Source organism: Choloepus didactylus, chromosome 11 (assembly GCF_015220235.1).
Source record: "Choloepus didactylus isolate mChoDid1 chromosome 11, mChoDid1.pri, whole genome shotgun sequence".
Taxonomy (NCBI): Eukaryota; Metazoa; Chordata; class Mammalia; order Pilosa; family Megalonychidae; genus Choloepus; species Choloepus didactylus.
Window position 1 is genome coordinate 72,451,310 of NC_051317.1, and position 14,789 is coordinate 72,466,098.

The 14,789-nt window shown below is 37.6% G+C and overlaps 1 pseudogene; it reads right to left on the reverse strand.

Moving 5' to 3' along the window:
- Window positions 1–464: 464 nt before the first annotated feature.
- LOC119506460 lies at window positions 465–900 on the reverse strand (annotated as a pseudogene).
- Window positions 901–14,789: the final 13,889 nt, after the last annotated feature.

A 14,789-nucleotide genomic window follows, 5' to 3' on the forward strand; every position in this document is an offset into this window, starting at 1 on the left:
TATTTTTGATACTACTAGTAGTCAACTCACAGAATGCTTCAAAAATTAATACAATTTGCAGAAATAGTCATTGTACCTGCTATCAATTTAAACTGCAGCTCTTTCACTTGGCAATGGCTTTTATGTTTTTCCTTCTTTAAATTAGTTTTCAGACACACATATCCTTCCACAACAATCTGACCCTTCTTGCCATGCTTTCATCTTGAAACCTGAATTCTACTTTCAGGTTTAGGATTAAATGACAGTTCCTTGATAAGAGAAAAAAGAATTGTGCTGCATTTTTCCTCCTATTATCTGAAAACATAATAGGTGTACATATATTAAATACATTCTTACAAATGTCTGGGGCATGTTTACCAACTGGAATTCCTTTACTTAATATGTGTGTATTCTGCATTGTGATACTTAATAAAGACATTAAGCAGAAGGTTGTTGATTTAAGACAAATTTGAGATATACTAAAATTAATTATTATATGTTTGTCCTTCTGGTGGCTGTGGAAGCTTCATATTTTCTTTGAACATCACTAGACATCTTAGCTCTTGAAGTACACCTTTAATGCTGTATGAATTTTGCAATTTTGCTAACACTGGTATGCTCCATGCATCCACCATTTCACTGGAATTGTTTATTCCATTCATATTAATTTTTGTTACAAATCTAACTGATGCAGGGCTTCTGGGTATTTAGGTCCACATTCTACTTTCAGGCTATCTATTCTCTGTTTATAATTTGTCCTTGGTGGGCCAATAATCATGCCTGTCCACCTTGTAAGTGTCATATCTTCTTCATCATCTTCAAGACCCCAGCTAACAGTACCATTGCCTTTCCTTTTTGTCCTTCAATTTCTTCCAACAAGCACAAATTATGAGGAACTTTAACTCCTATGGAGACTGTCATCTTCTTCTTCCAGGTAATGAATTTTATGTGAATGTCATAGACAAAAACATCACTCTAGACTAGGGAAATTTGCTGCCTTTTCTTTGAGCAGCCTATTTTTGTTGAAAAGTTAAGTCGCTTTAGCAAGAAAAGTAGTCAGAACAATTGATTGTAACTTCTATTAGAAAGGTACAGTTGATACTCAGTTTGCCCATCAGAAGTATATTGAGAAGGGAGCAAATTAAGATGAAGAAAGAGTCATAAAGGAAGAAAGAGAAGAAGGATCAGTAAAGAGCTGAGGATTGGGAGCCAAGAGTACGGGGAACTAGTCTAAAGTGTTTTTTTACGTGTTGCAAGGGGAGGCAGGATGTGAAGAGTGATGGATTAATCCTCATAACCAGTATAAACCAGGGCAGTCAAGGGGGAGAGGAATGAGAGAAAACTCCCTGCTCACCATGTTATGATGACAGGTGCTCTGAGGTCAGTAAGGTAGATATTAATTCCGTTTCACAGGTGGGGAGATGGGGGCATGATGATATAACTTGTACAAAATCTCAAAGATAGTAAATACTAGAACTAATTTCCAGGAGAGTCATGATTTCAAATTTCTGCTCAGTGGTATCCATGGAACATTTTTTGTTTGTGAAACCATGTGCTTCAACTTACTAGAAGCCATGATTTTGGGTCCTGGTCCAGCAGTCTTCCCACTATACTTACTATATTAGCTCCCAGAGAGTCTGCCAGATTCTGTAGCTGTGATGCATATTATTCCATAAGAGGTTTACCCAACTGGTATCTAACAGAAGTGAAATTCTTTTCACAGTTGTTATGATTTAGCCTTAAATTATGGGTGACTACTGGGCAACCTACTTGAGATGGAAATTTCTGTAATATGACTAAGTTATGGTCTCTAGAGGTGCATTTATTTTGGTGCAGCAATAAATGTCATGGGAAAAACTAACCATTGGTTTTGTGTAGAAGAATGCGGGAAACATTTTATCTTCCTCACTGAAACTTTGGAATATTTTGGAAGTGTGGATGGGGAAGATATAAGAAGTAGCCTGAAATATAGAATATCCCAGAAAGAGAAAAGTGCCTTGGCTTGGTGCTTATCTATTTATCCTTCAGGGTGAGAATGCCACCTGTGATTTAATGTCTAGGAACTACTTTGTCTTAAAAATTGAAGTTTTAAAGAGCAGTCACTAGTGAATTGGCCTTGGTGAATTTTTCAAGTTTCAGCAATGCCTCAAGAACACAATTCAACACAGTTTGAAACAAAGCATCTTGATGGGTGAGAAATTCAAATAGATGTAGGTCATGTTTGTGAAGGGTAGACTAGAAGAGGTAGCTTTTTTTGGATGTAGACAATATGTAAAATGAAGATTCTGAGACATGAACAGTAAAAGGCTTCAAAAGCTTAATAATTTCTAAGTAAACAGTAGACTAGTAGGCATACTCCCAGACCTTAGAAATAAGTCTTACAACCTTGCATCTAATGAACTTTTTGCTGGAAGCACAAGGTGTGGTGGTGCAAGGTGGAAATAATTAGAAAAATAAGTTTTGTAGAGAATCTCTGATCTGTTGGACTTTTTGCTGGAAACAGATGATTGATTTCTAGAAAACACTTACTGAACACCTTTCTAGCTAATATAGATGATTAAAAATAATCTGAGGACTTTATCCTTAAAAGCTTATAATCAAGTAATAAGGTTAAGAGATGTAAATATGAAGAGCTGATCAGCCTCCTTTTGTTTTGTTAGAGCAAGTTGTAGGTTTACAGAAAAACAAAAAAGTATAGAGTTCCCATATACCTCCGTATCGAGCAAACAGTTTTCCCTATTTGTAACATTTTGCATTCATGTGTTAACTTTGTTATAATTGATGGAACCATATTATTATAGTTATACCATTAACTATAGCCTATAATTTACATTAGGATTCATGCTTTGTGTTGTATGATCAGTCTCCTTTTGACTCTTATCTCCTTTTTTCCTGACATATATTTTTTAGCCAAGCAGTATTACCCTTATTTCCACCAAATGCTAAACAAATTTGAGCTTCCTTGTCTTTTCTTACATTGTTCTCCCTGTTAGAAAAGAGCTCCTTTCCCCTCCTTCAATCTCTGCCTGCCGAAATTCTACCAGTCTTTATGCATGTGATTGTATTTAACATAGTTGGAAGAAAAGCCCATAGAATTGATGAAGTTGAGAAATTAGATATCAAGGCATTGGAATAATCATCAGCCTGGACGTTGAAGTCACTGAAAGTGACTGACAATGATGGTGGGTTGGAAAGAGGACTGCAAGCAAGTTTCTGATAGAATGAAAGGAGATGAGAATGTCCTGAAACTGGTAGATGAAGGAAAAGAGGGTGGAGGAAAAGGTGGCATAAATGGAAGGGTGCACCTTAGAAGAGGAAGGATAACAGAGGGGGAATTGCATAAAAGTAGTTTGGGAACAGTGATTGGCGGGAAAGAAGAACCTTCATTGCAAGCCCCAGGAGTGGGGTTTTGGAGACTGGACATGCAGCCTGTGACGGATGAAGTGGTATCCCCAGAGGTAGTGGACTGGTTCCACTTAACAGCAAGTGAAGGAAAGACCAAACAGATAAACACCTAAGCCAACAGAGCACTGGGGAGCCCGTGTGGACTAGGAAAAAGAGGATGGAGGAAATTGGGAGGGGTGGAGGCTTGCTCTGAGGATGCTGAGAGGGAATAATTGGATCAGAAAAATGTAGTTAGTTTAGGAGAGTGTGCAAGCGATATAGTAAGAAAAGGAAAAAGTGAATGTGAAAGGAGTTATGACTCTGCATTTAAAATGTAATTACTTACTGGATTTGAAATCAATAGGTTATGGGCTTACCAGTATTGACACTTTCAGCTGATATCAAGTTCTGGGGCTAGTATATTAACAGATTTGAGTCTGTTTGGTAATCTGTAAAATTGGGATAATGTCACCTGCCAGGTGTTTCTTCCAAGGTTATCTTGAGAATCATACTAAGTACGATCATATTAAATATATGTTTCTTTAGAGGATGTACACTTATTTAATTTAAATAACTTGGTAAACTGTAAATTGCTGTTGCAGTTCATCCATTATAATTATTTTTATTAGAGAAGTTAGAATTTGTCAGCCCCAAAGTTCCAAGTGGAATGCTATTGATGTTATTGTACAGTGGTATGCAACCAAGGGAATGATTTCTTCCATTCAGAAAATTAGCATTTCCTGCTCAGGTGAGCCACACTAGGTGAAACGGGGTTCAACAAAGTTGCCACAGGGAACTGATGGCATTGAACGGGAAGATTAAAAGTAGTGGGTCTTTAAGAGCTATAATTGCCCTTAGACCTTGGGGTTTATTGTAGATTTTAAAAAAAGAAACAATATCTTTTTTTTCTATCAATCTTTAGATGTCTGTTTCATCCTCCCATGTCCAGGATGGTTATTTTTTTTTTTTATTTTTTATTTTTTAAATGTCGAATGTTAGTCTTAATCATACTCCCAAAAGTCACTAATGATTTTAAACAAACAAATGCAGATGTAGGTGTATATGTGTTTGTATCACATTATAAAACTATTCTACAACCCCAGTTACTTTTTGAGCTTCTTTGACTGAGCTCTTACCATTATTTTTTTATTTTTTTATTTTTCTATTCATTTTATTGAGATATATTCACATACCACGCACTCATACAAAACAAATCGTACATTCGATTGTTCACAGTACCATTACATAGTTGTACATTCATCACCAAAATCAATCCCTGACACCTTCATTACCACACACACAAAAATAACACGAATAATAATTAGAGTGAAAAAGAGCAATTGAAGTAAAAAAGAACACTGGGTACCTTTGTTTGTTTGTTTCCTTCCCCTATTTTTCTACTCATCCATCCATAAACTAGACAAAGCGGAGTGTGGTCCTTATGGCTTTCCCAATCCCATTGTCATCCCTCATAAGCTACATTTTTATACAGTTGTCTTCAAGATTCATGGGTTCTGGATTGTAGTTTGATAGTTTCAGGTATCTACCACCAGCTACCTCAATTCATTAGAACCCAAAAAGGGTTGTCTATATTGTGCATAAGAGTGCCCACCAGAGTGACCTCTCGGCTCGTTTTGGAATCTCTCTACCACTGAAGCTTATTTCATTTCTTTTCATTTCCCCCTTTTGGTCAAGAAGATGTTCTCCATCCCATGATGCCAGGTCTACATTCCTCCCTGGGAGTCATATTCCACGTTGCCAGGGAGATTCACTCCTCTGGGTGTCTGATCCCACGTAGGGGGGAGGGCAGTGATTTCACCTGCCAAGTTGGCTTAGCTAGAGAGAGAGGGCCACATCTGAGCAACAAAGAGGCATTCGTGAGGAGGCTCTTAGGCACAATTATACGGAGGCCTCGCCTCTCCTTTGCAGCAACAGTCTTCCCAAGGGCAAATCCTGTGGTAGAGGGCTCAACCCATCAAACCACCAGTCCCCTATGTCTGTGAGCACATTAGCAACCATAGAGGTGGGGCACAGGATGGTTATTTTATTGCAAATTGTTGCCAATGCTATGTGCCATGTTTAGGAAAAGGGTGCTGGAGGGGAGTAATTACAAGTAGTTCTGGGTTTTCATCTAAACCCAGGAATCTTAAGTGACTTGTCATTCAGTTAAGTGGTTTGAAACTCTGTCAGTGCTTTAAAAACCCACCATGGTCTCTCTAAGTTTGCAGCAGCCACTGGGGCCCTAGCTGTCTAACCACAGCACTTGCATTTCACTGGAAACCACTCCACCGCTGGGCCAGGAGGATGCGAGGCAGACATCCTGACCATGATGTTTATTTCTTGAGGGCAAAATCACAGTGAAAATTGGACCAGAGTATAGCAGAAAATGATTTTTTCCCCCCCAAAATATATAATATGGCAGTTAGAACTGAAATGACTGTGTTTGGTTTTAGTTCATGGAGAAGTTACAAAGACGGTTAGTATTATAGACACGTGAGATTTTCTTTTTATTCTTTCTTTCCTGCCAAGCAAATGGAGATCCTATTTTTACTTCAACCGTCAATTATTGTTTCTGTTTCATAAATGATATGGGACCCGGTGCTTGTGGGATGAAAAGAAAGTAGAAAGCAGAATACAACCTAGAATTTGCAAATTATTAGTGGAGTGGCAACATAGAGAACAATTTCAAGGCAATTCGTAAGTTAAGGTGGGACTGTAAACTGCAGATAGAGTTCAGGAGAGCCTGAAAGTTAGGAGATGATCTTCCTCAAGTGAGGTTCCTAATGAATAAGTTTCTGAAAGATAGGAGAACCTGCCACCCATCATAGCACCACCCTGAACTAGTTTGGTTGATACCAGCCTGGTCCATCTCTTTATTTCCTGTTTTGGATGGCCTCTGCTTGTATTTTTTCCTCATTGTAATTGTGCTGAATATTTAGTTATTAAATCATCACTCCTCCTATTTTCCATGAATAAGATATTGCTTTTTACTCCGAAAAGTGACTAGGGTTGTCTCCATGAGGTGCTATTTCATGGAATATATTTCCAATTTTAAGGATTCTTAAACAGTATGACTTAAGCCATATTGCTAAGGCCTTGTAAAGCCATTATAGGCATTAATAAGGAGATAATTTGTTGGAACTTGTCCTGTAGGCCAGTAGAAACTATACAAAGTTTTCTCACCTCAATTTTATGCCATTGCAACTTAAGAAATATTGGATGAGTGTTGTGTAACTCATGTAAGATAGAGATATTTATGTACGTAAAAACAAAATGAGGTTAGCCCACTCAGATATTTTATGTCTTTCCTTGATGTCATCTAAATTATTTATTGCCGGAATAATATTTGCTTTTATTTTAAATTTGGTGGTGAAGCAGGAAGCTTTTCTTATCAATGCCTGTCCTTACACTGCCAATTTAAGAAGCCTATTTTCTGAGAACAAAGGACATCCCTGTTCAAAAACTTGCCCCCTGTAACCCTAACCTGATACCTGTTTGCCTTTAAACTTTCCACAGTAGATCATTCCTCAAGCTCACAGAGCATCTCCTCTTCCAGCTCCACATTTATCAGCAGAAAAAAAGCAAACATCGCCATTTCTCAGGTACACAGTGTCTCCACACCTATTACAGTCAAGGACGGTGGTGACCTCATCCTGGCCCAAACCACCCAGGAGTAGCTTTTGATGTTACTGGAGCCACATGTTTTGATACAGTCTAAACACCCCAGGTTTGAGGAGCAAGAGTCTAGTTTCCAGCCATATTAGAAGTGATGTCAAAGACCATCACATTGTAATGGACTCTTACCCTAAGACAGGGCAACGGACAAGAGAAATTTGGCGGGGCCGTTTCTTGCCAGTTTTTCACTCTCCTGACAATTCACACTCCATCTTTCCTTCCCTACCTTCCCTGCATGCCACATGCCTGTAACTGAAGGGATTAACTGATTCTGGGAAAGAAAGAGCCCTCAAGGAGAATGAAACCACTTCTTTTTACAAGTTAAAAAAAAATCCACAAGAGATAATTCTACATTGTCTTTTCCCAGCAAAGTGTGAGACATTCGTTTTGGAGGTTAGGCATTTGTAGATTTATAGCACAGTGGGAGAGAGGAGTCATAAGAGGATAATTGACCAGTGGGCCAAGGAAGTCAGGAGCTCTGAGTTGCATTTTACAGCCTTAAGGCTGGTGATCATCTGAGCAGGAAGGAAGCTTAACAATTGTGCAAGAAATTCATTTTGCAGGTGAGGATCTTTTCTGTGTGAAACAGTCAGGTCAATTATGGAAAGAGATTCAGTGATCAAATATGTCAAGTATGGGATGGTGTTGAGAGGCTCTGAGAAGCTAGCTTTCATTATAACACACACACATGCACATACATATATACACATGTATATATATGCAAGTTAAATCTTATACTAAGATACTTAAAGGTAATTTGGTTTATGGACTCATAATGATAACACAAACTTATTGTGTGACAGTATGCCTAATACTCTTCGAAACACTTGATTATTTGACTCCATTTAATCCTGACTACCAGGCTATGAGGTAGACACTGTTACTGTCATTCCGACTTTCCAGATAAAACAACTAAAGCACAGAGAAGTCGAGTAACTATCTCAAAGTCATCAAGGTATGAAGAGCCAGAGGTAGAATTCAAGGCTGTGCATTTAGCTGCTGAGTCCCTGCCCCAAACCACCACATTGTATTACTTCTCTGGTGGTATCTGACTGAAGAAGTCAGATATATAATTTTTGCATTTCTTACCAGTTTTTAAATTGAAATTATTAGATTAGATTGAATTTTTTTGAAACAGAAAAATACACTACTACCCATGTATTCCTATCTTCATATCAGCACTTTAGAATATGTCTTCAATTGATCAGCTTCTGTGCTTTCCTGCCAAGCAAAAGGATGCAAAAGGAAGGGGATCTTTACAAAGCTTTGCCTAAGTTTTTCCATTTGCAGACTTCTCTTGAGAGTTGTCTTTGGAAATTTCTTGACATTACTTTCTTTGAAATTGTTAAAGCCTTTTATTTACCAAACAGTGTACGCTATTAAAAGTAAAACTTCCTCTGTGTTCTAAATTTTTGGCTCTGTTAATCTTCCAGAAGTGTTGAAAACAGGGCTTTAATTAGCAACTTTATCAGTTAACCCAGTCACTCATCTCTAGTTCTTATCTGAATCCTCCATAGTGCAGGCACTTAGGGACATCAGAAAAAAGCCGACTTGTCAGTGTGACAGTTGAGAGGACTTCTGTGGAGGGGGAAAAAAGACCTCAGAAATGGACAGTATTAAATGGAATCTGACACCAATCCAAAAGAAATTATCTCACCAAAGGAACCTAGAATAGTACTTGGTTTCTCTTGTATTTCTCTGTAATCCTCTATGGTATGTCACCTTTGTTAGTAAAGACAGAGTCAGTGGTCTTGCATAGTGTGAAAATAGGACTTAAAACAAGTGTAATTTCTAAGACAGTTAGTTAGTCACAGAGTTGAATATAAACCTGGAGTGGTCCTTCACTATCCAAAACCAAAGGAAAGTTTGGAAAATAAACAGAGGACTAGTTTCCTGCTTGAAGTGAGAAAAACACCAATAACATGAAGTGTGTACAAAGAATATTAACACTTTGCCTTCTCTAATGTAATTCAATCAGGGTGGCTTGAATGTCTTCCTTAATTCAGTTCATTTTTCTATGTGATATTTATTGTTTATATTCCTTATTTACTAAACACCTCATTTCCCTATATTCGAACTTATTAAAATGTGTCTCTACCTGGAAATAAACCTCTACCTCTTTAGAAATGAAAAACATTTAAACTATAAAAAGAAGATACATAATTTTATTATCTCAGGATGGGCCTACTATTGTTGCAACAGCAGAGTAAGTAACAGGAAAAAAAAATTCCCTAAGAGATACACTGGAGCCAGGAGGTATTTATGCTTGCCTAAGCAGTTCTGATGATTTGATAGTTGAAATGTTTATGCTTTTGTTCACTTAGATAATGTACTTAAGACATCTTTTTTAAACAACAGATAAACGTAGTGGTGTTCTGAGGGGAATGACATGGTGGTAGCTGTATCTGAGGACCATTAAAACAAACTTAGCATGGGGTGACTATTTTTATAAAGCAATTACTTAGTGTCTTACGATAAAAATGATAATATTTTAGATTTATTAAAAAACCAAAGAAAAACACGTTTTTGTTCAGAAACAGAAGCATGTAACAGTAGCTAGAGCTTAAGGAAAACTTGCTTTGTTCTTATTTTTCATTCAATCCTGCTCAAAAAGGAAAATTGTTATATGATTTTACTTTGTCTTTTGTTCTATATTCCTTTTCCTCTTTATTGTTTGACCCAATTTCAAAGTAGCTAGAAGTGCTAAAATCAAAGACCAGGTGAAATTTTCCCTGAGGGATATTGAATGTCACAGCCATTATTCTAATAATAAGAGGTTTGTTTAGCAGCTTCAATTTCCACAAGCTCGATAGCCCTCTTTTCTGAGAAAAATACCTCTTGCCTAAAGTTTTCTCACAAGTAAGCAACTAAATATCATTCCAGTTTTTGAACTTGTAGCAATTTGGAATCCCTGCTGCTTTCACTTATATATTGGAGTACAGGGAATTTATAGCAAACAAAATGCAAAACTTTGTTTAATAGACTGAATTAGGCATGCATTTTCTACAGATGAACTCTATAGGACATTTGAATCTCACACTTTGCTAGTACTCATGATGGGAAACATGCAAAAATTTACTGCAGCATAATTACTGCAGATTTCTCAGGATTTAATGGTGATAATTTTATATGTAAAAAATGTGCATAATTAGTAATAAATGCCATAATCTGAGTTTCAAGCATCACCTCATATCTTCCCAGCTCATACTCTCTGGATCTCAGATGCCTACATTGATTTGCGATCTACAATCTGTCTTTCACTGATACTTTCTCCTCTCATAATCCCAGTTCTCTCCTTCTCTCACTTAAATTTTATCATTTTAATCACTTGCATACAACTTCAACTCTTTTGCCCCTTTCTCACTTTGTTGTACTAACTTCTTGACTGTTCTGCCCTCTGTAGCTGGATGTGGTTGGGAAAATAAACACAAGTGAGCTTTTTGGCCTCAATTTAAATTCACAACCACCAACCTCAAGTGAGCCCTTAGATGACCACAATCCTTGGACAATTCCCTAGTCCATTTGTTCTCCCTATCTCCTAGTAGAGACAGTGGTTTTCGATCAGGAGCAGTTTTGTCCTCAGAGGCACATTTGGCAATTTCTGGAGATGTTGTTGGTTGCCACAACTGGGAGGGAGAAGGAGGAGGCTGCTACTGGTGTCTAGTGGGTCTGAAGCACAGACAGTACCCCATAACAAAGAATTATCCTACTCAAATATCTATAGTACCAAGGTTGGGAAACCCTGTGTAGAGTATTTTCTATCTTCTCTCTCTAACCTTCCAACACTCCTTCACTATCTGTACTCTCAGCTAATGATCTTACTTTCTTTTAGGTCTGAGGAAATAGAAATGTGGTGGTTTGGAGCTTATGTACTCCAGAAAATTGTGTTCTAAAACTTAATTCATTTCTGTGGGCATAAACCCATTGTAAGTAGGACTTTTTGGTGACTTCAGTTAAGGTGTGGCCCCCCAATCAGGATGGGTCTTACCCTATTATTGGAATCCTTTAAAAGAGAATGAAATTCAGACACAGAGAGAGAAAGCCACAGACAGAGCAGCCAGAAGTTGAACATCAATGGGACCTGGAAGAGAAGGGAGAGGCTGGGAGATGCCGCCATGTGCCTTGACACGTGACAAGCTGAGGATGAAGGATTGCTGGCAGCCAGCCCCAGAATGCCAGTCTGGGAAAAAGCATCACCTTGATGACTCCTTAATTTGGATTTTCTTTTAGCCTCAAAACCCTGAGTGAATAAATTCCCATTGTTTAACCTAACTCATTCCACGATATTTGCTTGAGCAGCCCAGGAAACTAAAACAGGAAGCAATAGGAAGAGACTTCCCCATGCTCCCTCTAGCATACCTACACACATTCCTGTTTCTGTGCCTTCCTTTCTGTTACTATGAATGAACAATTTCTGGTCCTATCTAAAGCCAACCCCTCTATATCTGTACTAGAGTCTATGCCCTCTCCTCTACTCAATGACAGAGTTTCAAGAATTCTCCATTTCCTCTCTGGCATTACCACCTTCCCCCCTTCTACTCAATCATTCCCATCAACAAAACCAGATGTTGCAATATTTCCTATCTTAAAAATAAAAATAAGCAAACAGACAAAAATCCAAATCTCTCTTGACTTCATGTTCCATACCAGGGACAATGCTGTCCCCAATTTCTCTCCTTTCATTCTCTCTTGAACCTGCTCAAAACACACCTTTATCCCCTCCACCTCAGAGGAACAGTTTTTATAAAGGTCATTGATCATGTCCACATTGTTAAATCCAATGATCATTTTTTTTCTCCAAGTTTCTTGTCCCATCAGTGATTTTTAACCCAGTCGATATCTCTTTCTTGAGATACATTTTTCACTTGGCTTTATGACATCACACCCTTCTAGTTTTCTTCCTCCTTCATGCACCTCTCCTTCTCAGCCCTTTTGTTGGTCTCTCTGCATCAGCCCAACCGCTCAACACTGTAGTGCCTCATGGCTGGGCCCTTGATTGTTTCTCTTCCCTGTCAATGCTCCTGATTGGAGAGTGCATTCAGTTTTATGGATTTAAATATTATTCATATGCTTTCCTCTTTCCCATGAATCATCAGCTTGCATTTTATCTTGAATTTTAGACTCTTTTATCCAAGTACCTTCTCTATATATCCACTTGGATGTCTAGTGCATACCTCAAACTTAATATGTTTGAGATCAAATTCTTGCTCTTTCCTCCCCAAATTGCTCCTTTCATAGTTTTCTTAATAAATAGCAAGTCTAGCTATCCACCTTCTAAGACAAAAAACCTTGGTGTCATCCTTGTCTCTTCTCTTTTTCTCACATCCATGACCAATTCATCAGCAAATATAATGACTCTTTCTTGAAAAGATCAGAATCTGACAACTTCTCATCATTTCCACCATCCTCTTAAGCCACCATCAGTTTTCACTTGTTATATTGCAAAATGCATAAATTAGTCACCTTTGTTCCACCCTTGCTCCAATTTAGACAATTCTCCAATGTTTCCCATTTAACACAGAGTAAAATTCAAAGCCCTTAAAATGACCAATAAGACTGCAGATGATCTGTCCTCCACACCCACCTAACTGACCTACCAATCTTCTCTCCCATTTCTGAAACTCCAACCTTCCTCTGAACTTCTTGCTATTTTTCTAGCATGCAAGACTTGCTCCCATCTCAGGGCCTTTACACTTGCTCCTTCCTTAGCCTGGAATGTTATTCCTCTAGGTATTCCAATACCTCAACCCTTCATTTTTCTCAAATCTTTGAAGCAGTATCTCTTCAGAGAAGCATATTCTGGTCATCCCATTTAAAATAGCACTCACAATCTCAGCACTCTCTGTCCCACTTTTTTGCTTTGCTTTTCTCTATAGCACTTATCCCCAGATGTTATACAATATGTTTTTTTTTAAATCTATATTCGCTTATGATCTTGGAAGCTTTATAAAGATCAAAATTTCTTGTCTTGTTTTGTTTGCTTCTCTGTCTCTAGTACCTAGAACAGTTCCTGGCCCATAGTAGATACACAACAAATATATGTTGAACGAATGCATGAATAAGAAAATTATAACTGGGTAACATCTGGACCATTCAGTGACTGTTGGTTGCTTTAAGAAAAAGGCATGAATTACAATATTAGGGAAATAATGATTCAGTAAAAGTAGTGGGGAGAGGGGAAAAAAGAATCAACGGTTGACTATTTTCTCTGTGCCAGGCAGTATGCTAGTTTCTTTATTCATAATACCAAATTATTTTCAATAATTCCTGTGAGGTGGATACTCAGTCATCTTCTAGAAATTGTAATTAAAACTCAGAGAAGTTAGATAGCTGAAGGTCAAATAATAAGTGGAAGAGCCAGATTTAAAAGTTAAGACTAATTCTAGGTACCATAAGGTTTCCATGTTATTATGCTTTTTGTAAAGAGACAGAGATATGCCAAAAGACACTGAGATGAGTTAATAGTGCCGTAGCTTCTTCTGTACATCACTGAGTTTTGATCTTTATTTCCCATAGTTTCTTAGAACTATTCCTATCTTAAAATAATCACTTATTACAGCATTTAGATAATGTGCTGGTTTGTATACAGTATGTCCCCCAGAAAAAGCCATATTCTTTAATGCAATCTTGTGGGTGCAGATGTATTAGTGTTAATTAGGTAGGAATCTTTGGAGTAGGCTGTTTCCATGGAGATGTGACCTACCCAACTGTGAGTGACACCTTTGATTAGGGTGTGACCTCTTGATTGAATGTTTCCATGGAAATGTGGCTGCACCCATTCAGGGTAGGTCTTGATTGGTTCATTGGAGTCCTATAAAAAGAGCTCACAAACAGAGAGACCTCAAAGCAACTGAGAGTGACATTTGAAGAGGAGCTGCAGCTTAGAGAGAGCAAAATATCCCAAAAGCAGCTTTTTGGGGAACACTGTTTTGAAACGCAACTTGGGAGCAAGAGGATGCCAGCCATGTGCCTTCCCAGCTGACAGAGGTTTTCCGGATGCTAACGGCCATCCTTCAGTGAAGGTACCCTATTGTTGATGCCTTACCTTGGGCACTTTATGGCCTTCTGACTGTAACTGTGTAACCGAATAAACCCCTTTTATAAAAGTCAATTCATTTCTGGTGTTTTGCAAAATGTCAGCATTAGCAAACAGAACAGATAATATTCACAGAAAAATAATGATCAAATATTTAATCAATATTATTTCCTACTAATTATATTATAGTCATTATTTTAGATTCTCTTGTTGGGAAAATTGTCTCAAGTTTATATTGTTATATGTAGTGAAATCACATTGAAATGTTAACTGCAACTTAGCAGTGTAATCTTTTTTTTGAAGCTGTGGATAAACATTTATCTTCTGGACTAAAATAACGACTCAAGGGTTTCTTTGCCTTATATAGTTTGAGATACTCTGTTTTATGTCCTAGTACAACTATATATATAACATACTATATAAAACATAGTGTAGCTATATTTATTTTCTTTTGAGTTTTTTGTTGTGCTCATGGAGACTTTTCCTAACCCCTACCCTCACAAGCTTCCAAAAGGAGATTATGTATACTCTTGTAATAGGGAAAGTGGAAAAAGATAGGGAAAGTGAAAAAAGACAGAGATCACTTCCTAGTTGATTATGAGGGCATATTCCAGTTCGGAAGGGGGGCTTAGAAAAGCCTCACAATAAAATGGTTTATATTTTATTCTTCACTTTATCAACATTAATTTGAGGTAAAGAACCTAATCATTTTGTA